Source organism: Pleurodeles waltl, chromosome 12 (assembly GCF_031143425.1).
Source record: "Pleurodeles waltl isolate 20211129_DDA chromosome 12, aPleWal1.hap1.20221129, whole genome shotgun sequence".
NCBI classification, from domain to species: domain Eukaryota; kingdom Metazoa; phylum Chordata; class Amphibia; order Caudata; family Salamandridae; genus Pleurodeles; species Pleurodeles waltl.
Genome location: NC_090451.1, coordinates 376,108,468 through 376,134,706, shown reverse-complemented (window position 1 = coordinate 376,134,706; position 26,239 = coordinate 376,108,468).

The window sequence follows — 26,239 nt, the reverse complement described above, 5'->3', positions numbered from 1 at the left end:
TCCTTTATGCAGTCCACAAATAGTGTGATGGTAAGGATATGTAGTTAAGCATAGACATACTATTCTAAAAGGGACATCTACATATCCTGGAGATATATACCTCCCAAAGGGACATGTATGTATGTATGGAGTTATGTTTAATAAACTTATGCTTATGAATGTATATTAACCTCTTTATAACATTTGAAAACAATATTTAGGCCACAATAGTGTTGTAAAAGTATATTCTGCTCATGGTGGTCTTGCACAAACCTTAAGCAATTAGAAACAGCTTCTTAATTAAAAACATTATAAATAAATGCATTACAAACAATATGACACACTTCCTAATACAATGCTAGAAAAAAGTGGTTGTATATATAATCATATGTAATTATATATTTAAGTTGTACCAAGTCAAATCACTTTTATCTTTATAATATTAAATATATGATCTGTAAATAAAAATACTTGAAAAGATACTGTGCCCTACATTGTTATTAAAATAAATGTCAAACTATACCAAATATTTAGACAATGTTGTGAATTGATGTATGAAATTGGGAAAGTAATACACACTAATACAACTTCAATCCAAATCACATTGGGGAAAGAGTTAAACTTTGAAGATGTAATATTCCATATTCCACACAAACTGTCCACATTGGAGAAAGTGCATTTTTGTGTCAAATGTGGTATTCTTACTCCAAACATTAGCCAAATTGGGGAAAGTGTTGGGCTTTGGGGGCTTTAATTTTACTATTCCCACTCCAAATATTACCACCTCAAAGAAAGTGTCAGACTTAGGGGAAGGGCAAGGTAAGGGGCTTGTAAAATATGTTCCCAACTCCAAAAGTTAAAACATAATGTAAATCCATTGAGAGAAACCAGTAAATACTAAAATAAAAAAAAATTAAAAAAAATTAACCATGCAAACGAATATCAAATATGTTTATTGATACACACCAAAGAAAATAAATAATAGTGATACAATAAAGAAAAAACAAACCCAAATACCTCAATGAATAAATAAAACATAGTTGAACAGCATAAATAAATTTGTGTAATATGGTTTAAAAATATACCAATACGCAATTTATAGAATGTTTTAAAATATTATTAACATACTTAAAACAATATTTAACAATGTCAAACAAAATTTATCTTACCTAAATAATGTTATTGTCTTATTATAAACAATTAGAAATAGTAAAACAAACAATAGTAAAAAAATACCAATATACATAAATTGAAATCTATTTCACAGTGATTAAAAATTACATTTCAGTAAACACATTATACATTAGACAATTAATCTTTAACATGTCCAAAAATAACATAAGTATGTCAAAAGGCAAACATTCAAACCTCCCCAAAACAACACATTAAGCATATTAAGAGTAAAGAAAAAGATTTCTATTTAATTAATTATATATATTTTTTTTGCAAGAAAATCCTAAAAAATATCCTCAAAGCAATTACAAATTTTTCTATGTTGTTATACTTTAGAAATTGAAAATTATTAAATGAAAATATTGCAAGATTAACTAAACATGTCTGAAACACTTATCACCATATTTCCCTACAAAACCTACAATCTATTTCTGAAACACTATAAAAAAATGGCAAATGAAATACGTAAATAATGATAAAATATTATAAAAAATATAAAATAGAAATGTTCTTACCGTTCACCTTAAGAACTGATCAAAAAACTCTTAAATACATTTTAAAATCAGAAAATAAGCAACAAACAATATTTCAAATTGAAAAACAAATATTTCTAAAACACTTCCACCTATTCCCTACAACCCAAAGCTAAAACATCATAAAAAATTATCCTAAACGGGCAAACATATTTAATAATAATAATATAACACACAAAACTTTCACTAAAATATATAACATACATCTTACTAAAGATCAGTACCACATACAGTTATTTATAAAAAATGGATTACATTAACAATGATAATAAATACACAGAACAAAATACATATTTTAGCCAGTGATATACTGTCCACAATAATTGTTTACATCACAGTATTTCAGCAATGCAATAATACTCTATAAATGTTTTTCCCTCAGTTACGATTCAATACCCAGTGGGTGGCTCAATGCTGTGTTTACTCCCTGTCTGAACGTTTCCTTAATCTCCATTTCCCATTCTTCAATAGATTCCTTAACCCTCTTCCTCCCACTTGTGACATCTATTGTGCTGCAATATATTTGCAACAGCAGCTCACACATTTAGAGGCACGAATGTGTTGTAAGCAATGCTGATTAGCTACGGGGAAGGGTAATAAAAATGTCAGTGTCGCCCACACAATCTCTCTTACCCTTACTACGAGACATCGTGGAGTCTAAACTAATAGTGAGTAGTAGGTTAGGCCTATTTTTTTCATAATCAACATCCACAGAGAAATTACCTGCCAAACTAGACTCCTCCTGATGTATAGATGTGTATATAATCCATAATGCTTGATTTAGTAAATTACTCTGTACAATGTGTTTATTTATGCATCCCTCTCTCTTGGATTTTTAACTCACATTATCTTATTTAATTTTGCGGAATCCTTTTGATTGTTCATCTGTTCCACTCTGAATAAGAAACAATGCCCAATACTATCAAGAATTTACATTGCCATTGTGCCTCACAAGGGGATGCAAGGGCAACATAAAAACTAAGAGATTTATCAAGCCATGCAAGAACACCTTGCGTGGCCCTGCATGGCTTGCTAAATCTAGTGTAAAGTAAGAAAGGATAAATCTCTGTCTTTCAATACTCTGCTGCAGGGAGACATTGCATGGTGGAACATGGGTGTTCCATCGCATCCCCACCCATGGAGTTTGGCACATTCCCATATTTACCATTAGTGGTAGACCTGGGAAAGCATCAAAATGCTAACCCTCTTCTCCTCGTTTTTTCAACTTCCTATATGTGCAGAATTAGAGGAATATGCCTCTCAGGATTGTTTTTGTGCTGGAAGGTGTCCCTTCAAACACAAAAACCATCCTCTCTACAATGCAGGCACCCTAGCAACATGAAATAAGGGTGTCTGCATTGGCATAGGCAGCCAATAGTGTGCTAGCACTGGGAAATGACTGGAATGTGCAGTATAATGTTCAATATGGGTCATTCTTGCTCTTTCTCTTTCAAGCACCAAAGTAAAGTGTCTTGCTGTGTTGCACTGCATGAAAGATTGATAAACCTGCCCCCTAGTTTCCTGTGACTTCCCTGTTTAGAATTGTTGGAGCTGCATCGGTTAGCGTTATGGAAAAACCAAAGCATCATCCGCTAATCAAAGGTATTGGTTGATGTAGTGGACATTCCTTCCTGCTTATGTAAGGAGAAGTTAGTGATTTGGATGTGAGGTGTTGGCGTAGTGTGACATCTGTTCTTTTAGTTGTTAGCCTTAGTGGTGACTGTAGAGGAAAGGGCAATAGGCACCTATTACTAATGGAAAGGGCTCAAGTGATAAGTCATGAAGGGGGCATGTATAGTGTAGGGTCAGATTCCAATGCTTATCGCAGGGCAATGAAGTTTACTTTTGGAGCAGCCTTGCAAGGGAGCACAAATAGGGGGAGGACAATGTATAATCAAAATTTATAATTTACAATGACTACCCATCACCTTAATCAAATGAAATAAATAATTATGATGAGCATATTCCACAAATCTTTTGCAACCTCTTCCTCTTTTAGTTCCAAACTCTTTTTTTCACAGATTGGGCTCTGAATTTGGAAGCTTCATCTAGGAATATCATAATACAAGAAGGACTATTAGATGTAGCAAGCTAGCCCTGATGGAAAGCGGCTGGGCACTGCCTGATGTCAGATTTTACTATTTGGCTGCATTGGGGAAATGGATGAGATGCGTCCTGAATGAAAGGCCAGGGAATTATAAATTCTCTATATATCAGATTTACTAATGCTTTGCACTGGGTCTCTTTTGAGATACAAACCTCGTGCAAAGTATTAGGGTGGGTTTAACTATCCGATGCAAATCAAGACTTGCTTTGGACATTGTGAGAAATTAGTTTGGTGGTTGACTCAGGTGTGAGCCCTGGTCAAGCAATAGCCATAATCTCTTGCAGGGTGAACCACAGAAAGTCACTAATTTAACTTGTGCTTAACCCTGGGAAGCTTGGCACAAAAAACAGTCAGGCACAATTTAGAGGCAATGTATTAAGTATTTTTGCAGCGCACAAATAGCAATACAGTGACAACACAAAACATTAAAAATCCCAAACCAATTTAGAAACACAGAGGACATTAAAAAAAAGGAAATGACATCAAAACATCAAAATCCAATTAGTAGAACCAGAGTTATTAATTATTTAAGTTTAAGGCTCTGAAGTTCTCAGTTTTGGAAAATGGCTACCCGGGCAACCTTAGCCCCACAACCAAGTGTCCAGGAGCGGATGGAGTCCTCTTGGAGGTTCAAGTCTCACTCAGTCTGGGTCCAGGTGAGGGTTCAAGATTGTGGGAGCCTGTTATGTCCCCGTGGCCCTGAACAGGAGGCCAACTAAACTAGCCCTGGGAGTCACTTTGGAAGTCCTTGGTGCAGGTGAATATGCAGGGCTCCACAGCAGGGCTGGCCTCTGAAGGTTCGAGCTAGACTAGGCAGCAAAGCAGTCCTTCCAAAAACAGCAGCAGTCTCTTAAAGTGCACAGCAGGTCACAGCAGCAGGCAGTCCTCAAGAGCCCTTCTGCAGGTTCAATAGTGATCTAAGTAGGTCTGAGAGCTCTATTTTTATACCCTGCTGCCCTGATTCTCGAAGCTCGGAGAAGTTTCCAAATTTCTCTGAAGTTCCAGATGTTTCCTGCCTCCCCTGCCCTGGCTCCTAGCTGGCTGCACTGACAAGACAGGGTCATTAAGCCTATTGTGTGGCAGAAGAGTTCAGCCTATTCAGGTGTAAGTGGGGCTGTGCTCATTCATGCTCCCCATCAAGTCAGTTAATGGCTCATACAGGCTCTGCTAATCCCACTGTAATGTGACTGTTTGGGATGAATTCACAAAGTATCAACTGATGGTACCCAGTCATGTGCCCGGTTGTGTGATGGAATCACGCTTGCCATTACCATGCATGCACTATCTCTGTAATCATTACAACAACGCAACACTACCACGCATTCCTTAACAATGATATTTTTTACCATGGATGTACTTTTATCATCCATGCCTTCACAATGAAACTTTTGTTGTAGAAGCATGTTTGGTAAAGGCATATGCGTGGTAAAACTTTAAGTGTAAGATAGTGTGTATATATAACCTTTGTTTTTTTCAGTGAATTTCTATTTTTTTTAACATATAGGGGGTCATTCTGACCATGGCGGTCATCGACCGCCAGGGTCGACGACCACGGAAGCACCGCCAACAGGCTGGCAGTGCTTCCTTTGCTATTCCGACCGCGGCTGTAAAGCCGCGGTCGCCCAGCCGGGTGCGGCGGTTTCCCACCGGATTTCCCCCGGCTGGGAGAATCCTCCATGGGGATTCCGACCCCCTTCCCGCCAAACAGGATGGCGGGAACGGGTGTCGTGGGGCCCCTGGGTGCCCCTGCACTGCCCATGCCACTGTCATGGGCAGTGCAGGGGCCCCCTAACAGGGCCCCAGCAGGATTTTCACTGTCTGCTTTGCAGACAGTGAAAATCGCGACGGGTGCAACTGCACCCGTCGCACCCCTGCAACACCGCCGGCTCCATTCGGAGCCGGCTTTAATGTTGCAGGGCCTTTCCCGCTGGGCCGGCGGGCACTCTTTTGGCGGTCGCCCGCCGGCCAAGCGGGAAAGTCGAAATGACCCCCACGGTCTTTTGACCGCGGAGCGGTCTTTCGACGGGGGAAGTTTGGCAGGCGGCAACCGCCGCCCGCCAAACTCGGAATGACCCCCATAGTAATTCTCATTACAATACGTTAATCCAACCACCGCCGAGCATGACCTTTGGCTGTGCGGTACAGGCCCTGAGGCAAATCCCCTTTAAGCACCCAACCTTGCGCCATGCACGGCCTTCACCTGTGTGCTGGAGGGGTTGCCCTCAAGGACTGACCTGCAGCCAGGCCCTGCAACCATCCGCCCCTGACCACCCAGCCCCATACTGTGCACAGCCCCTTGGTCGTGTGCAGCAGGAGTTGGCCGCAGCCTGTCTCTCTGGGTGTGAGAGGGTGTATCTGGGGTGATAGTGGATGTGAGTCTCTTTCTAGGTGTGGGAGTGAGTGCATAACTGTCTAAGTAGGTGTGTCAGTATCTGTGCAGGTCTGTAAGTGGGTGCATGAGACTTTCAGTGGGTCATTGAGTGGGTGTGTGAGTGGGAAAAAGAGATTAAAAGAGAGAGAGAAAGCCAGATAGGGAGTTTTTCAGGCTTTGATGGATGATATACTTCGATTGAGATATTGCTAGACAAATCGGAAAAAAAAAATATTTGTTAATTAAAAAGAGATCACTTTTCACTATGAATCTTAAACTTTTGAAGTTTAAAAGAAATTAAAGAAGGAAAGCAACCATGGGCACTGTGACTGTAACGTTTAGGCCATAGGTGAATCTTAACTGTGATGCTTTGAGACATACCTTTGACAGTCAAATCCATATATGTGATTGGAAAGAAATGCGATTATTCCATCACTAGAGAGGTTTAACAGTCAAAACACCAGTAAATAAACAAGCAGACTGCCAAGCTTTACTAGGATTTGAACATTCAGCCTCCTAAGTGATAGTACAAGACCTTGACCATTAGTCCAGAAGTGACTCTGTTCCGCTCTGCATCCAAATGTCACTATAACATTTGTCCCAAACATTTTGCTATTCTTACTTTTAAAAGTCATTGCATGGAGAGACTATTGAAATGACAATCCCTCTCTCTCTTTCATCCCATTATGGGATAGAGGAGAGAGAGGGTGACAGGACCACAGCAGAGCCTAAAGGTCCCTGCGGTCTTAGCCAGCTTCCTGTGTCCTGTAGGAGCTGGCATTACTTCCCCAAGCAAGGAACTGTTTTTAATAGGAGCTCCCAGCGTGTGGGAGCAATGTTTTCATCTGTCTTCCCTCCACACATATTTGCGTGCATAGAATACAGATGAAAACTCCACTTTCTGCAAGTGAGAGGTGTTTCACAACTCTCACTTGCTAAAAGCAGACTTTGCTTTTGCTTGGAGCTGTCAGCTCCTACCAAGCAAAAGCACACAGCTATGTCCTAGGGGGTGTGCAACCTGGGACATAGCAGGAGCTTGCCCTGGGGGGGTAGTGGTCCTCAGGGCCATCATTAGCTCCTCGAGGGGGGCCCCGTGGCCCCACTCCAATGTGTATTGCTCTTTGGAGGTGGTGGTCCTCCGGGGCTGCGGGGTTCTGAAACAGACCTCTTTCTTTTTTTCCATGTTTGTCCTGGGAAGGCAAGCCCCAGGACGTGGTGGCCCCCAAGGCTGTGGGGAGCCATGTGGCTCCCTGCATTCAAATAAAACAAGCCCTGTGGTGGTCCCTGGAGCTATGGGGGGCACATGGCCCCATTGCATTAGATTAAACTAGAGTCCCAGGGAAGTGGTGGTCCTTGGGGCTGTGGAAGGGCCGCAGGGCCCAGAGCATTAAATGAAAAATATGCCCCAGGGAGGTGGCAGTCCCCAGGGCACTGAAAAGCCCAGAAGGGAGGGCCCCCTCCTTATTTTTTACTTTGACCCCAGAGCCTGGCCCACCAGGGACCTTAGAAAATGTAAAGAAATGTTTTTTCCCCTGTTGGGTTCCCTCTGGGAAGCCAGCACCATAACTATCGGGTCAGGGTGTCTCTACTCTGACCTTTTTTTCTAAGATGGCTGCCAACACTTCCTTGATGAAGTGTTGGCAGCCAATCAGAGCTGTGTATTTCCCTGCATGAGCTTGTCATTATTCGTGAAGTCATCATGAAGGAACTGTGGGCCTAGATATCTAAATTTATTTTCCCTTTAATATCTTCAAAACTACTAGACAGACTTACACCAAATAAGCAAAAGTGTAATCTGAGTATTGAAAGCTAGCTTTCTGCCAAATTTGGTGTAATTCCGTCCAGGGGTTTGGGTTGTAGTCGTGTTTAAGTGCCCTCTGAGAATTAACATGAGAAATGCATGTTTGATTCACCCCCCATTTTCTCAGCCTCTTCTTGACAGATCACCCCAAAACTTTCCATGTGTAACAAAAGTCACGGTGACACTTTTTATGAAAATGTTCTGACGATTCATCAAACCATGCCAAAGATATAGGCAAGTCACATAGAAATCTTTCAATGGAAACATGGTCATAAATATAACTACCTATTAGTGACCACACAGATAAATAAAAATGTTGTTTAGATACATAAATGTACATAATTGTGTATATGTATATATATATATATATATATATATATATATATATATATATATATATATATAAATATATTCCCCTAAACCCCAAAAACACTTTCCACACAAACACCCATACCCACCTTAATCTTTAAAAGCCCTTACCACCCCAAAGCCCTTGCTCACCCCAAACCCTAAAAAAACAGTTACCACACAAAATCACATACCCATCACAAAATCTAAAAATATCCTTACCACCCAAAAACCCTAAAACCTAAAAGTACTCCTGCCACCCTAAACCCCATTCCCACCCTAAAACGTAAATAAAACACTTAGGACCCAAAAACACATACCAACCCTAAACCCTAAAAACCCCTTATAACACAAAAACCCATTTCCACTTTATTCCCTAAAAACACACCCAACAAAACATACCCAATCTAAACTCTAAAAATGCCTTACCACCCAAAACCCCACACCCACCCTAAACCCTAAAAAACAGTTACCCCCCTAAATGCCATACCCACCCTAAAATCTAAAAATAACCTTACCATCCAAAAACCCTTAACCATCCTAAAACCTACAAGTACTTTGACCACCCCAAAACCCATACCCATCCTGAATCCTAAAAAATCACTTAATACCCAAAAACCCATACCCACTCTCGAAACTCCTTACCACCCTAAAACCCATATCCACCCTAAACCCTAAAAAACACTTACTACCCAAAAAACCCATAACCACCCTCAAACCTAATACAATACTTGCCACCTAAAAGCCCATACCCACCATAAAACCAAAAAATATCCTTACCACCCAAAAATCAATAATTACCATAAACCCTAAAAATTCCTTACCACCCTAAAACCCATATCCACCCTAATCCCTAGAAAACAATTGCCATCAAAAACCCATACCCACCCTAAAACCTTAAAAAACAGTTACCATCCAAAATCCCATACCCACCCTAAAATCTAAAAATGACCTTACTATTTAAAAACCCTTACCCACCCTAAAACCTAAAAGTACTCTTACCACCCCAAAACCCATACCCACCCTAAATCCTAAAAAATCACGTAATACCCAAAAACCCATACCCACTCTCAAAACTCCTTACCACCCTAAAATTCATATCCACCCTACAGCCTAAAAAACACTTACCACCCAAAAAAAAACATACCCACCCTCAAACCTAAGACAATCCTTGCCACTCCACAACCCATATCCACCCTAAACCCTAAAAAAAACTTACCACCCTAAACCCATTCCCACTCTAAACTCTAAAACTCCTTACCACCCAAAAACCCATATTCACCCTATTCCCTAAAAAAAACTTGCCACCCAAAAAACTATACCCACCCTAAACCCTAAAAAACAGTTACCCCCATAAATCCCAAACCCACCGTAAAACCTTAGAAAACAGTTACAACCCAAAATCCCATACACACCCTAAAATCTAAAAACGACCTTACTATCCAAAGACCCTTACCCACCCTAAAACCTAAAAGTACTTTTACCACCCCAAAACCCATACCCACCCTAAATCCCAAAAAATCACTTGATACCCAAAAACCCATATCCCCTCTCAAAACTCCTTACTCCCCAAAACTCATATTTACCCTAAACCCTAAAAAGCACTTACCACCCAAAACATATACCCACCCTCAAACTTAATGCAATACTTGCCACCAAAAAGCTCATACCCACCCTAAAATATCATTACCACCCAAAACATATACCTACCCTAAACACCTAAAATTCCTTACCACCCTGAAACCCATATCCACCCTAAACCCTAGAAAACACTTACCATCCAAAAACCCATACCCACACCAGATACTAAAAACTCCTTACCTCCCAAAAAAACATATCCATGCTAAACTCTAAAAACCACTTACGACCCAAAAACACATATCCACCCTAAAACCTAAAACATTACTTACCACCCATACCATATATACATATGGTATGCAGGGTTTAGCTTTCTTTTTTTAGGCTGTTTTCCCATGTGACCTAAAGCAGGTTACAGACACAGAGGGGCAGGAATACGCAAACTTTTTAAAAGTGGCATTTTCAAGCTTGTAATGATAAATCCGACTTTACCATTACAGAGGGTTTACCATTACAAGTTCATAGATAACAAACATGATATATCCACCACCTCTGGTTTAGGAATTGCAGCTTATTGAAGATAATAAGGGATCCCCAATGTTATCCTATGGGGGTAGGCCTCACAGTAGTGGAAAAACACATTTTGGAGTTTTCACTACTAGGACATGTAAAAATAAAATGTACATGTCCTACTTTTTAATTACATAGCACCATGCCCTACGAGTTACCCAGGCCCTACGTTATGCAATAACAGGAGAGTTTAAGACTTGGCAAGAGATTCAAATGCCAAGTTGACATGCAGTGGGACACTGCCTTCAGGCTGCAATTGCAGGCCTGGGGCTTTTTTAATGTACTACTTAAACTCAAGTAGGTGGTACAATAGGTGCTGCAGTCCCACTGAAATCATTTAATTTACAGGCCCTGGATATATGGTATACCACTCTACAAGGGACTTAAATGTAAAACAAATATGCCAATCAGGTATTTGCCCAATAAAAAATGTTTAGAGGAGTGATCACAAGCACTATAGCATTAGTTATCAGTGGTGAAGTGCCCAGAATCTTACGTACAACAGAGAAAAAATCTAGACAAGATAAAGGAAGGCAGGCAAAAGGTTTGAGGAAAGACTACACGAAGGCTGACTGGTCTAACAGATAGCAACTCAAAGTTGTGCTATACACCACTTTCCGTTACTTTGCATCAGGGGTCTTTGATGCAACTCCTTACCTACAAACATCAGTAGACATACTTTGAGCCGAAATTGTATACCTACTCGACTCAGGCATAACAAGGAGAAATGTTCTCTCATCTCATTATTTTTCCAACTTTACTTGTGTGCTGGCAAAGTGGAGAGCCTTAAAGCATAGTTTTAGACTAGAAGAAAGTATTTCCAGTACAAAACCTAGGCTTCAGAGGATGCACTTACCCTTTCACTATGGCACAAGAGTGAGTGCATTGGCACATGGCTGCCAAAAGTGTGCAAGCACTAGAGGAGAGAAAAGAAAACCCTCATATCTTAGTAAGTATACCACATTTCTTCATTCTCCATTTGATTCATGGCAGAGCAGAAACTTTGTTTCAGTGTTGCCTGGTGTCAAAGAACAAAGAATACATACTGTCGCAGGCATGTTTATAAGTGTGCTGGAGAAGAATCCACAGGTTTACTGAGAGCATAGCCTTTAATCTAGGTTTAGAGCAGAAGGCTCATAATTGCTTTAGGCTGGTATCATTGTTTTAGGAACAGAGTCAAGAGGCAGGAAACTCTCTCAATGTCACTGACCAGGCCTCGGTTGGTAGTAACAAAGAATTTCTCTATAAGTTGGATCTTAGTGATAGAACATGAAGCCAATACTTCACGCAGTGCTGCTGAACTGCTATTGCTAACTGTCAGAACTAAGCAAGGTAAACAGAATAACAATTATGCAAACTCAGATCTTTTTTTCTGAAGTATAAGGAATTGGTTTGGACGGCAAGGAGGTTGGAGGTATGAATTGTCCCTTCAAAGAACATTGTGGGGCTCTTTTGCAGTGTTAATCGTCTTACCTTAATAATGTAGTACATCATTGTGCAATGCTACTAGACTGTGATGACCTTTGTATCATGACATTTCTCACTTTGAGCCATTGACAAATAGAAAAGGTAACTAAACTTGCCAAGTAAAAGTTCTTTCCTAAAATATCAGTTTTTCCCTGCTGTTTGGTTTTGTCAAGTCTAATAAAAATGTTAGCAAGAGGTGTTCTGATCAATTGCCTCCAAATGGGTCTTTGACTTAAAACATCTATGGCGTACAAATTGATGAGGGCCAGTATCATCAACTTGTCAATAGCAGGCTTCTGTTGGTGTTGCCCTTCTAAGGGAGTGCAAACACCATATATTACATATGCTTGAGTCAGTGCAATCTTTGTTATCCACAATTGTCATTCCAAGGTCTCTTTATCATAGTTTATTTTCAGGGCCATTTATGTCTGGTTACATTGACACCACTTTGCCTTTTGGTTTTAGCCTGCTCTGGGTTAATGTGGGCATATGTTCATCGAATTTTCAAGAACTTAATAAACTATCAGGATCACTTTTGTAATTATGTAAAAATGATTCTGTTAAAAAGTGGTGTTATCACTGTAGAAAAATATTACATTCATTGCAGTGTTTTTGATTTTTTTGTTTGGCTTGACTACACAATTGTCAGCCATCCCTTTTTGTTAAACATTCTTTAAAATATACATAGTGTGGGCTTAGACTTAACTCAGAGAAAGATTACTCGCTCACTTACTGTTTTTGGTTGTTTGGAGTATTGTTTCACTATCATGAAGTGCTTGCATTGGAATGTGTGAAAGACTAGTTTATGTCTCAACAGTACACTGAATTACCTCATGTTAAATGCTTTATGCTGTTTATCCTTGTATTTTAGACATAAAGAATTGTTTTACTACAGCAGCCTTTTCTTTAATTGCAATTGTAATTCTAATTGCATTTACATAGTTCTTAGTAACCCTGCTCAGGTGTTAAACAGCTTTACACCAGGCAGCACCCTGCTCTGGAACCCTAGGTTATAATTGAGACTAGTGTTATTGTTAATTCATGGATGTTGGTATTAGTCTCAAGCAAACCATTACATGCATTCACTCCGGTTCTTTGTAGTAAATTAAAGTACTAGGAACCTAATTTAGAACTCAGAGGATGGGTTACTCTGTGACAACAGTGATGGCTATCCCATCCACCAAAATCTAAATTTCCTAGGTGTTATTATTACTTGGACAAGTGGAATATGTGAGTGGGTTTAATAGTTGAGCTAGACAAGATAAATTAGTTCTAGATTTTGAGGGTATCACTTTCCAAAAATAGGAGTGGTTGAGATCTTTAAAATGAGTATCAGCAATTTGAAAAAATGCATTAATCAAGATTAAGGGAAACACGCATGTGACTTAAAGAATGTTGTTTTCAAGGAAAAGAGGTATGCAGAGGATGGAAAGGAAGGAGAAAGCCATTTAAAAGAAAGAAAGGAGAGTTGACTATTAGAAATTGTATGCAAAGATGAGTCTTTCATGCCTGATTTTAGAAATATATATATCATGCAATTTGAGGATGCAAAATGAGAAAGAAACCTATTTGCATGTGAAGATAGTGCCATGTTAGGTGCTTTGACAGGCGTTGGAGTAAGGCAAACAGTTTCTCTGCTGCTTAGTTACCACTATACTATGTTTCACCAAGGAGAGATGTGAAGCTCAGGGGATGAAAGCCTAAAGTAATGGTTAGATGCAAACATTTAAAGGAGAGTTAAAAATGCTGGCATGAATTTCTATTCATGTTGATCCTCAAGTTTGGCTCACAATATTAACTTTAAAGCATCCAGTAGGATCCAATAGGACATCTCTGGTTTAACATGGCACAAGATGGAGGGTGAGGACAGCTTCCCCAGACATTCTTGTGAATGGAGATCAAGACACTGAAGTGAGGGGACTCCCTTTAAAAGTTAAATGACAAAAAGGTTCTGACAATTATACTTCCTGAAATAGTGTCCCCTGATAGATGGCCTGGGTGAGGGGTAATACTGCAGATTCTGTCCTGCAAAACAAAGGGTGAAGTGTAGCCCAGTGTCATTATTGATCACTCTTTCAGATTAGCTGGTATTAGGGAATTTCTAAAACCTCACACTTCTTTATGCCTCTTGTTGTGGTGCTCCAGGCCGGAAGCTACCCTACTGTGAGGGGCCTCATTATACAAAGATTGTGTCGAGAGAGCAGCTTGGGAGGGACATTTGGAATAGGAACCTACGTAAATAGTTTTGGCAGCATATACCTCTTAGAAACATTCATCATCATGAATGAAGAAATTAAATATCTTTATTTTCAGTTTGCGAGGTCATTCATGTAATTTTTATATTTACAGTGCCTCTGAAGTGGTAATGAATCCAAGTTATACGATTGCTAAACTTCTCAGAGGTTTTGAAGTAAAAACACGCTAGTTTTTCATTTATTACATAAGAACTTTTAATCTAGCAAATAACGCTGGGATGCCACAGGCCACAATTGGGTTACTGCCAGCTAAGCCAACAATTAAGTAAATGACTTGTCTACATTTTCAGTAGTTGTTATGGTATAAAACATGAATAAAAAATACACTGCTGTGATGAAAGCAATGCACACTAACTCGGCAGCAAAAAAACATTTGGGGTAATCGTGTTCCCTCTGTTTTGAAGTCCCCACAGGTTCCTACTCGCACATAGAGGCTGCACGGGGTCACAGAGTCTTCCGCTGAGGCTGTCCTGCCCATTGCTGGCCAAGCACATCCATCCTTATCCCCACCGCATTGTTCTGCTGTCTCCTTATTATCCAAGCAAATGCCTTCCAGCCACCCAGGTAATCTCACACTTCGCAGGGCAGCCTCAGATTCCCCACCTTTGTCCTAAAGTAGATTTTCACAAGTCTCTATTTAGACACAATAATATTCTTCACATGGAGGGGCCGAAGGGGGCAAAGAGAAGTGACTTCCTTTGCACCTATGGTGCTCTCAGTTCAGCATCACCTTGGGTCCGTCTCACTTCACTAGCTATTTTACAACATAAAGAAACTAATAAGCCAACAGATCTTAGGCCCTCATTACAAGTTTGACAGATGGGAAAGCCCATTTATCAAACTCCCAACAGGGTGTCTGTTTCCATAGTGGCAACCATCCCGCTAGACCTATTAGGTAGTTCCTGCTTAGCTAATGGCAGAAACCTCAGTTTCTGCCCGTAAGCCTAGCGGGAACCAGGCTGCAGCATTGTCACCGCCTCGTAATCGAGCTAGCGGCAATGCTGTTGCCTCAGGGTGCCCCAGCACCATTGCAATGTTCACTGTCTGCACAGCAGACTGTGAACTTTGCGATGGTGCTGGGCAGTGGGGCCCATGCCAAGTGCATGAGCAGTGCAGGGGCTCCCCGTGGCCCCCTGCCCCTGTTCTCCACCAGCCTTTTCATGGTGATGATACTGCCTGCAGCACCGCCCTGGCTCATTGCGATCTCTGCCACCGCCAGGCCATCAGGATCATGGATCCCAACGGTGCTGGTGGTACCCTGCTGGTCTAACCATCAGGGTCTTAATGTTGCAGTTGGACCACCACGGCAGCAGCATGATCCTACTTGTTTACATCATTCACCATTCAGCCTAAAAATCAAAGATTCAAATATCCTGCTGTCTAAGTCTAACTTCTATTCTATTTATCTATTATTTGCTCTTTTCTCTTTTTTCATCCATTATTTCCCTCGTCTGACCTCAACAACAAGCATACATTATTTGTGCATTGATTTCTCATTGTCAAAACTGACAGCCTTTCCTGATATTATTTATATGATTAATTCCAAGTGAAAATGCCAATCTAAAATTAAATCGTCTTTGAAAGACCAAAACAAAACATTGTGTCTTTTGCCATTTCATGTTATTCGTTATTTTACAAGTTTGAGCATCGTTTGTAGCACAAAGTAAACAAAGTCAGATTCTTATGTAATGTGTCATGCATGCTTTGAAATGCTAAAATGACGATTGTTATCAAACCAAGTTGACAACGGTCGTCATGTTAGCACTGTTGTTTTTCATACATTTTATAATGATCCAATTACTTGCTTTGTGACTTTTAATACCCTGAGCATGAAATAAACAAATGAAGGGTAAATGATAGGCAAATTTGCTTTCGGAAAATTAGAGGCAAGCTAATAACTCATTCCTGTAATTTTCTCTGCATTGTGTGTAATAGGAACAAATAAATCAGCAATTATCGGTTTTTAACATAGATTGAGTTTCAGTGAGGTTCGGTAACACTGTGCGAATGTGTACCCTGTATATATGGCTACTAAAGCAGGCAGGTCAGGTTCCCTCTCTGGGCGTTTTCAGGGATGTACTGGCTACTGGGACTCTCTTAAGAAGCATGAACATTGGAGCGGGTAAAGTGCAGGGGAAGACTTGCAGGGTAATCTTTCGGTGGCATAGTAGTACCCACCCTCACTGTTCCAATTCAACTGTGCGTCCCATTCACAAAGACATTTGTACTCACAGATCAAGCATATGAATACAAATGAATGAATTTACAACTGCAAGGAATTTACAGAGTAAACCCCATGAAGAGGGTCGGAAGTGGGTTTCCAAATTAAAATGTGGGCTTATGCCTGAAAGGTTGTAAACATTCACATCATGTGAGTTTATGAGTGTTCTTAACATTTTCATGGACGTTTTTTCATTATGCGGAATTAGGACATATATATATATATATATATATATATATATATATATATATATATATATATATATATAATGGGCACATCAACAGACTACTAGACAGTGGCACAAAAATCATCTACAAGAACCAGAGGTCCCCATTTCCTTTTGCTTAAATTTCGACTTGTCCTGAACTTATTTTACTCTATATATTGCTGATTCAATGTCATATGTATGATACTGCAGATTTAAAAATTCCTCAAAATTAGTGGATAGAGTTGGTCCGTTCCAAAGCTATAAATAGTCTTGCAATTGATATAACATTAAACATCATATTTTCATTGACATTTTAAATCTTAAAATGTTTCAAGAATTACTCCTTTTAAGGACACGAATAAATCAATTTCTAGGGTGGGCATGGATCACTCCCAAACCTCATGGAGATCTAGCAGGAAGGGTTTCTCTGTGGGGAAAGAAAGAGCTGTGCTGTTGTATAAAGATATTTATTTTCCACAAAACGTAATTGTACAACCCCTACAGTTGTGCAATAGAGACATACAAACAACCAAGAAAAACGTAACTCATGACACATTTCTAAGACACCTGGAAACCAGTGACTGTTGTAGTTTTACAGACGTAGGTCTGGAAACTTTTGTGAATTCCAGAAAGTTTTAAGTCTGCTGCCAATGGTGCTATAAAGTAGTGTCTGCGCATTTCACACATTCTTTGTGAACCAGTCCCCATCAGTCAAGGAAAAACACCAGCTCCTATTAGGTACCAAAACACTGGTGGCCATGTCTGGTGCAATGGAATGGTGAAGAAGATGAGGAGGAGCAGTCAAAAAAGTGCAGCCTCAATGAAGAAGTGGATTCTTACTAAGGATGACAAGCTCTCCAAAGGATGCAGAAAGGAGGTGTGAGGGTACTATGACTCACCGTGTGAGTAGGCAGGAGAGACTGGGCATGATTTCATTTTTGGCAGATGGCTTGTCCTCCACCAGGGTGATGAAATAAATTACTCGGTCGAACTAACCAAGTTGTACTCACCAATTTTTTTAATGTCTGCTGGCCCAAGGGACATTTTAAGCATTGACAGGAACCTCAGTCACAGCAGTTCCTGTATATGCATTGTATGTTTGACAGACGACTGCACCAACATGCCGGAGCTGTATGGCAAACTTACATTTTTTTCTTCAATTTTCTAAATCCCTAAGCAGGATTTTCTTTTTTAAACTTAAGAAAAAAACTGCCCACCTTGCCATCTGAGTTTTCTCCAATGGGAGGCAGACATTGAGCACCTTTCAGTACCCTTAATTGCTAGGTTTTTCCTGGAGGTGATGAGCATAGAAAAACAACTGTACATCCAACTATCTGAATTAGGTGGCCATGCATGCTTCCAAACCTCTGATGGTCATTACTCTATTGGCCATTGGAGATGTTTGACCACACGGAGATGGAGTATTCCCTGCCATCATTATGGACCATTTTTTTGGCAGGGAGGGAACTCTGTCCCCATTGCAACAGAGTTCCTTCCCTGCCAAGATATAAATCAGGTTTACTGTGTTTTAAAAAAGAATATACTGTTGAACACAAAGTGCCCAAAGGAATGGTGGTCAAAACAAGTACTTGGTGTGGCCTTGGATCACAGATCTTGAGACACAAAAATAGGCCCACAACTCCTTGCCATGCAACATTCTGCCCTTCTATTTCATTATACAAGTGCAATTTCTAAAATAACAAAAAGAAACCCATTGGCTGATGAATTCACAAAATCCAATGTAATGATGAAGTTTAATTAAAATATTTCATTTTCAATAAAATGCAAGAAAAGTGTACTTTGTATTTTTTATTTCTGTGTCTGCTGTCATTATTTTGAAATGAGGCACTGACATTAATGGCTCTGCATTTATCATTAATTCATTTACCTTTCTAAGATGCTCTTACCTTTTAAGTCCCTGCTGTCACTTTCTCTGAAATGAGGCACTGACATTAATGGTTCTGCATTTATCATTAAATCAGTTACCTTTCTAGGATGTTCTTATCTTTGAAGTCATTTTGTTACCATTTGATGTTGATGCCCATTGGCTGGAACAACCTATGAAATCTCCATGGAGCTCTAAACGTTCCTTGAATTCGTGTATAAGTAAGAGATGCAACAAGTGGTGGCGGATATACTTAGCTCATTGTACCACAAACATTCTTCCAGTGCATCAAAATGTATTATCCTGTATTATCCCATCTCTATCTAAGTCTCTTTAATGTTTGTAAGAAGATTGAGAGGTAACTAGAGATGGTTGTGTTTACAGTCTGGGTACCTTTCGACAATTATGCTTTAAGATAAATGGCACCAATATTATATGTGGATCAGTATATTGCACTAAATTCATACCAGCTTCAGTACAGTCTTCTTTTTCTTACAATAGAAATCTGCATGGCATTGATGGATCCTTTGTAACTTATATCTGAAAAATACAGCAGATGTCCACCCTAAGCTTCAAAAGTTAGAAATAAGGTAGTATGTAGGAAAAGTATCAGTCATTCTATAAAGTCACCTATGTTGGGCTTGTTTACATAGACATCATAAATTTGAACTTATATTCATTGTTCAAAAAATGATCATTAATCTATCAAGAATTACTGTCTGAATTTGATCATATTTGAAGGGAATATCTTCTTCTTAAGGATCTTTCCATAAACAGTTATATCGTTTCTACTGCTCTGTGTTGATGTATGACTTAGACTTCTTCTCACCTTCAGAACCTGTCTTTGGGCACTCTTTTCCGACAGTCCCTTTTATGAGTTCTTTCATGGTCAGTAACATTCCAGGACATTTCCTAAAGGCATAGTGAATTTGGACATTGGTCATGCTGTTCTTCTGACTCTTTTGTGTTTTCTTTAAACTGGTTATGGTTAGATGTAGATGTCCCAGTGCTGATGACAGCATAAATAAGCTGAAAGCAGCTAAAATCTCTTTTTGGTCGTCCTGGGGAAAATGCATTGTAGTCAGCATGGAAATGTCAATTCCTGCATGTAGCTAGCTAACAACAATGTAGTCACCATTATTTTCCTGCCCTTGGCTTTACTGGGACTCCCTTCAATGGTAATTGCAAGTTCGGAAAATAACGGCCCACTTGTAATGAGAGTTAATGTGTTTTGCATGCCCTCCCATGGGCAGACTGGTCCATTGCACTATATAGACAAAGTGGAGCTACCCTCCAATGTTAGGATTAACAAATGTTATGCAAGCTTGTGCCATTAGGTTCTAGACCTAGATGTTCATTTGTTGGTTTTCCCAATCTGTATTAAACATTTTTAGAAATTGGGTTTCTGGTTGGTAGAGGCATGCACCCTGTCCAAGCAGGGAAGCATGATCCTAGTCAAGGTAAATGTCAGGATCAATGGAACGCTCCTACCTGAGAAGAGGAGCCGTATCTTTTGGGTTGCAGGAACAATAGGGACTCGCCTCTTGTCTCCTTGTTCTTTAGCTAGCCCTGTATTCAGCTGAAGATGTTCTTGTAGGGGGTGTAATGGAAACTTGCTGGATATTGTGGGAGTGATAGGAAGAGATGTGCTGGTAGTCGTGAGGCTGAGTTGTTTCTAGGGACAGATACAGAATTCTGTTTTAGTACAAGAACTTAGGCACTCATTACAACCCTGGTGGTAAATGCCACCTACGGACGTGCTGACAGCCAACAACATACCGTGACCGCGGCGGTAAACCGCTTGGGTATTATGACCCACAGAGAAATCTGCCACTATACAGACACCACCACAAGTCCACCAGCCCAAAGTTCAGTGATAAACTGGCGGTACCAAAACCCACATTGTTACTCCAACAGGAATACGCCCACAGTATCAGGACCCACAAATCACCATGGCGCTCTTTCAACAGCGGTAAACCATTGGCGATACAGACCGATGTGCTCAAAATACACACACAATAACAAAACCACACAACATTGGACAATTCAAACTACACACACCTGCCACACATACATACACCACACCCACACACTCAGACCACCATAAAACACACACCCACATTACCCACAACCCTTTCAACAAAAAAAAGATTGCCAACAGAGAGAGAGACAAGCTAGGAGAACCCACTCAATCTGAGCCACAGAACACCATCACCCATACACGACCCACGCACCTCACAGCACACACCCCAACACATCACCCCACACACCCTTACATATACCACGCACACCACACCCATGGCACCCCAAAGACACCACAGGTTTTCAGAGGAGGAGCCAAGGGTCATGGTGGAGGAAATCATCTGGGTAGAGCCACAGCTATTCGGATCACAGGTGCAGCAGACGTCCATTGCAAGGAAGATGGAGCTATGGCAGAGAGTCGTGGACAGGGTCAATGCTGTGGGACAGCACCCCAGAACAAGGGATGACATCAGGAAGAGGTGGAACGACCTACAAGGGAAGGTGCATTCCGTAGTTGCAAGACACCAGTTAGCAGTACAGAGGACTGGCGGTGGATCCCCACCTCCTCCCCCACAACTAACAACATGGGAGGAGCAAGTCTTGGTGATCATGCATCCGGACGGCCTTGCAGGAGTAGCAGGAGGACTTGACTCTGGTAAGTCAAATCTTTACTACTATATCCCCCACCCTACCTGCATGCCATCACAAACTCCTACCCCTACCCTCACCCCATCCCTCCAGCACATCCCAATACCAAGCCCTGAATGCCACACCAATGCATGGACCCCCATCACAGACCTGCATGGACACCCATCAACAAAGCATGCCCATTATAGAGAATCACCTAGCCCACAAAATCACCACGCACACAAGGCAAAGCTGACAGGGCAATCACAACCATAAGGGAAAACACACCCATGCACAAGATGGCACACGCTGATACAATAACACTGCATTTGCATCCCCACAGGATCCCGACTCAACGTCACTGGAGAGGAGGTGCCACCAATATCCAGTCCCCCCACTGAAGAGTCCCACAGTGATGACAGCAGCTCTGCACGCCTGGATCACAATGACCAACCTGACCCATCAGGGACCTCTGGACTGTTGGTTACCCTGCCACAGTCCCATACCATCACAGAGCCTCCCCCATCAGGAAACACCAGCACAGCACCCACCCAGTTGGCCCATGCCACTGTCCCCAGGACATGTCAATCAGCAGTGTGTCCACCACTACAGGGACCCCAGGCAACCCTACAAACCCAAGAAAATCAGGGACCTGGGGTCAGTGGCAGTGGGCACACGGTTCAGAGGACAGAGGCACAGGACAACAGGGAAGCTGGGAGGACTGCTGTGCGACAGGTGGAGGACAGGCCCAGGGAATCCACTCTCCACAAGGCAGTTGCAGGGATCCTGGGAGTACACCACCATTCCCAGGAGACCATGAGCCAGATACTGGCCAAGTTGCAGGAGACCCAGCGACTGCAGGAGGGACAGTACCTGGGGATCAGGGAAAACCTCAAACACATCCACACCATCCTGGTCACCATTGCAGGGGTGCTGGCTGACATGGTGGGAGGCAGTGGCACACCAACGGGCCCCTGACACTAGCCCCACCGATGAACAGCCCTCCACCAGCGCTAGTGGACAGGAGGCCCTGCCACTGGAACAACAGGCCACTGGCACCCCACCCCCGCAGAAGGAGAACCACCCCGCAAATGGTCCCTGCCATCCAGGCAGAAGCCAGAGAACATTGGCAAGACCCCCGCCAGGAAAAAAGACTCACCTGATTGTCACCCTTGTGTCCCACTCTGTCACCCTGTCCACCTTGAACTGCCATTGCTCCCCTTTCTATGCCCCATTGGAAAATGCACCTGTGATACAAGAGACTGGAATCTAACTGGACATTCCTCCATCATCCGCCCAGCCCATTGCACATCCCCCTCTACTTATTTGCACTTAAATAAACATCCTTGGAACAAATAAAAATCTGGAGTCGGTCAATTGATTGAAATATGTATTAGTACAACATTAAGAAAACTTTGCAATTCATATGTACAGTAATTTATACATTGGCATGACCTGTAGTGGGCAGCAATAAACATACCAGGAGCCAGAGTGGGTCACAGAGATTGAAAATAGAGATGCCAAAGGGTACAGTAAGTGGCCATAGCCATAGGGAAATTATGCTGCTATGTACAATGTCCAACAGAAAACTGAAAAGTAAAGTGAAGTTACAGTGTCTTACCTGTGTGTCACTGGAAGTACTGCTGTATGATATTACTTCTGTTGTCCACATCTTCTTCCTCTGCCTCCTCTTCCTCACTGTCCACAGGCTCCACCGCTGCCACAAGACCATCTCCAGGCTCATCCTCCTGCAGAAAAGGCACCTGGCGCCTCAAGGCCAGCTTGTGCAACATGCAACATGCAACGATGATCTGGCACACCTTCTTGGGTGAGTGGTACAGGGATCCACCTGTCAGATGGAGGCACCGGAGCCTGGCCATCAGGAAGCCGAAGGTTCTCTCGATAATCTTCCTTGTTCGCCCATGTGCCTCATTGTAACGTTCCTCTGCCCTTGCCCTGGCATTCCTCACTGGAGTCAGTAGCCATGAGAGGTTGGGGTGACCAGAGTCACCAGCAAACATCGAGGGACAACTGTTAGACACACACTAACCCCTAGGGACAACCCCATACCCAGAAACCAACATATACTGGGTGTGGACCTTGGGCTCACCTATTAGCCACACCCAGTGCCTCTGGAGTTGAGCCATCATATATGGGATGCTGCTGTTCCTCAAGATAAAGACATCATGTACAGAGCCAGAATACTTGGCATTCACATGGGAGATGTACTTGTCAACCAAACACACCATCTCAACATTCATAGAGTGATAGCTTTTCCTATTCCTGAACACCTGTTCATTTCTCCGAGGGGGGGACAAATGCTACATGTGTCCCATCAATGGCACCAATGATGTTAGGGCTATGTCCCAGGGCATAAAAGTCATCTTTCTCTGTGGCCAAATCCTCCACCTGGGGGAATATGATGTAGCTGTGCATGTGTTTCAGCAGGACAGACAACACTCTGGTCAACACGTTGGAGAACATTGGCTGAGACATCCCTGATGCCATGGCCACTTTTGTTTGGAAGGAACCACTTGCCAGGAAATGGAGCACTGACAGGACCTGCACTAGAGGGGGGATACCTGTGGGCTGGCGGATAGCTGACATCATGTCTTGCTACAATTGGGCACACAGTTCTTGGATTGTGGCCCGATCAAGTCTGTAGGTTAGGATAATGTGTCTGTCCTCCATTGTCGCAAGGTCCACGAGGGGTCTGTATATTGGAGGATGTCTCCATCTCATATTCATCCTCAGCGGTTGAAGCCTAGGGAGGAAAACAGTGAGCAGAGGGCCATATTCACACATCTATTGTGAGAATGATGCATCTCTTCATTTACAGAACCAGTATGTGAATCCGAGAGTCAGTTGATGTGCCAATGTCTGCTGTGACGCATTTAGGTGCCATTGCCTTTGCCCCCGAAATGGCAGCTGCTGGCCTGTGAGGAGGGACAAGTGGAAATGAGGTAACTCTGCTGGCGTTGTGCACCGTTGCAGTAGGCGGTCGATGACCGCCGTACAACTTTGCATTGGTTATCATTGGGCCCTATGGGTTCCAGGAGCCAATGGCGGTGGCTCATGTGTCTGGGGGGAAAGGGCCCCTGCCTTCACTGTGGAGGAGTTGGAGAAACTTGTGGATGGGGTCCTACCCAGTACACTTTACTCTATGGTCCTCCAGATAAACAGGTGAGTACACTGTGAGCATGATGCAAGGGCCATGAATGTATGGAGTGCTGTGTGTGTAAGCCACATGTAAGGGGGGTCTGAGGTGTCCTGGGAGAGTACTGCATGTATGGTGGTCAATGTATGTGCGTTAGTGGATGGGTGGGATATGGTGGGCCATGAGTGTGACGGTCCGGACGGTATTACTAATTCCTTTTCAGCTGTATTTTTCCTGCAGGTCAGTGCCCATCAGAAAAAGGGTATTTTGTGTGCCATCGCCAAGGAGGTGCAGACCCTGGGGGTCTTTGACAGGCGGAGCACCCACTGCCGCAAACGGTGGGAGGACCTGCACCACTGGGCAAGAAGGATGGCGGAGGCTCAGCTGGGTCTGGCCTCCCAACGAGGAAGGGGTGCCTGTCGTACCCTGACCCCCCTGATGTTCCGCATCCTGGCGGTGGCCTATCCGGAGTTGGATGGGCACTTGAGGGCATCACAGCAGCCACAAGGGGGTGAGTATAAATTCTGATTCATGATTCGGCACGTGTTAAGGTTTTACCTGGGGTGGGGGATGTGGACTGTGGTTCTGGAGGGGGCTTTGTGCCCAGTGTGCTTCATCCTGCCAAGGATAGGGTGAGTGGATGCCTTTCTCTACTGGTTCTGGAAGGGGCTTTGTGCCCAGTGTGCTTCATCCTGCCAAGGATAGGGTGAGTGAATGGCTTTCTCCACTGGGTCTGGAGAGGGCTTTGTGCCCTGTGATGTAGCAATTGGGGGGTGCCAGGTCACAGTCCCCCACCTGGGTGTCAGAGCCACAAGATTTGCAGTGGTCAGGATGCATGATAGTCCATGGAGGCAGGACTACAGTCCATCCGCCGGTGGCTATGGCTACACAGTGGTGTTAGTGTGTACATGGCAGGGTACGTCCCTTGTTGGGCAGTCTCTGAAGCACCCCCAGGTGGGGGACTGTGACCTGAGTGAAAGAAGCCATCTACCTGAGAGACTGTGGCTTTCCACTCCCCAGGACCAGGCAGTGGGCAACCCACCCACTTGAGAGACTGTGGCTTTGCACTGCCAAGGACCAGGGAGTGGGCAACCCACCCACTTGAGAAACTGTGGCTGTGCACTCCCCAGGACCAGTCAGTGGGCAAACCACCCACTTGAGAGACTGTGGCTTTGCACTCCCCAGGACCAGACAGTGGGCAACCCACCCACTGGAGAGACTGTGGCTTTGCACTCCCCAGGACATCGCTGTGGGCATGGAGCCCCCCTCTAGGAGCAATGGCGTTTTACCATCTTCCGGCTGAGGTGCCCCCCTTCCCCGTCCCCCTGAGGTGCCTGTGTGTTTTCGACCTAATGCCCCTGCAGTGTTCTCTCCATTTTGAGGCAGGAGTCAAGTGTGGGCATGGCCTATGTGTTATGGCCCAGTGAGCCGCAGACTATTTTTGTGTGGATATGATCCCTCATTTTGTATATATTGTACATATTGTACATACTGTTTATTTATTTATGAACATATTTCTCTTAAATTCTAATATTACACTAATTTGACTCCATTCCTTTTGTCCTTGTGTTGCTCCAGAGGGTTACGGGGTGTATTTGTAATGCTGCAGCATGTGTTTGTGTGTATGGTGTTGGGGGTGAGGGTGGGGGTTGGGATGTTGCATGTTGCCCGTGTGTGTCACTCTCTTTTTCCTCCCCACCTCCCCTGTCTACTAGGTGCTGTACTCACCGTGGTCGTCGTCGCCGCCATAGGTACTCCTGATATATGAGAAGATACACCAGCATGGGCAGGACCTGCAGCTTGGCCTCCATGGCGTCCTGGTTCTTCCTTGAGTGTCGAGAGGTGAGTGGTTTCCCTTCCAAGTACTGTTTCCGCGGTGCTTTTGATGGCGTTGATACCGCCCCGGAAAATCTGGCGGATGGGCGTGTTGTAATGGG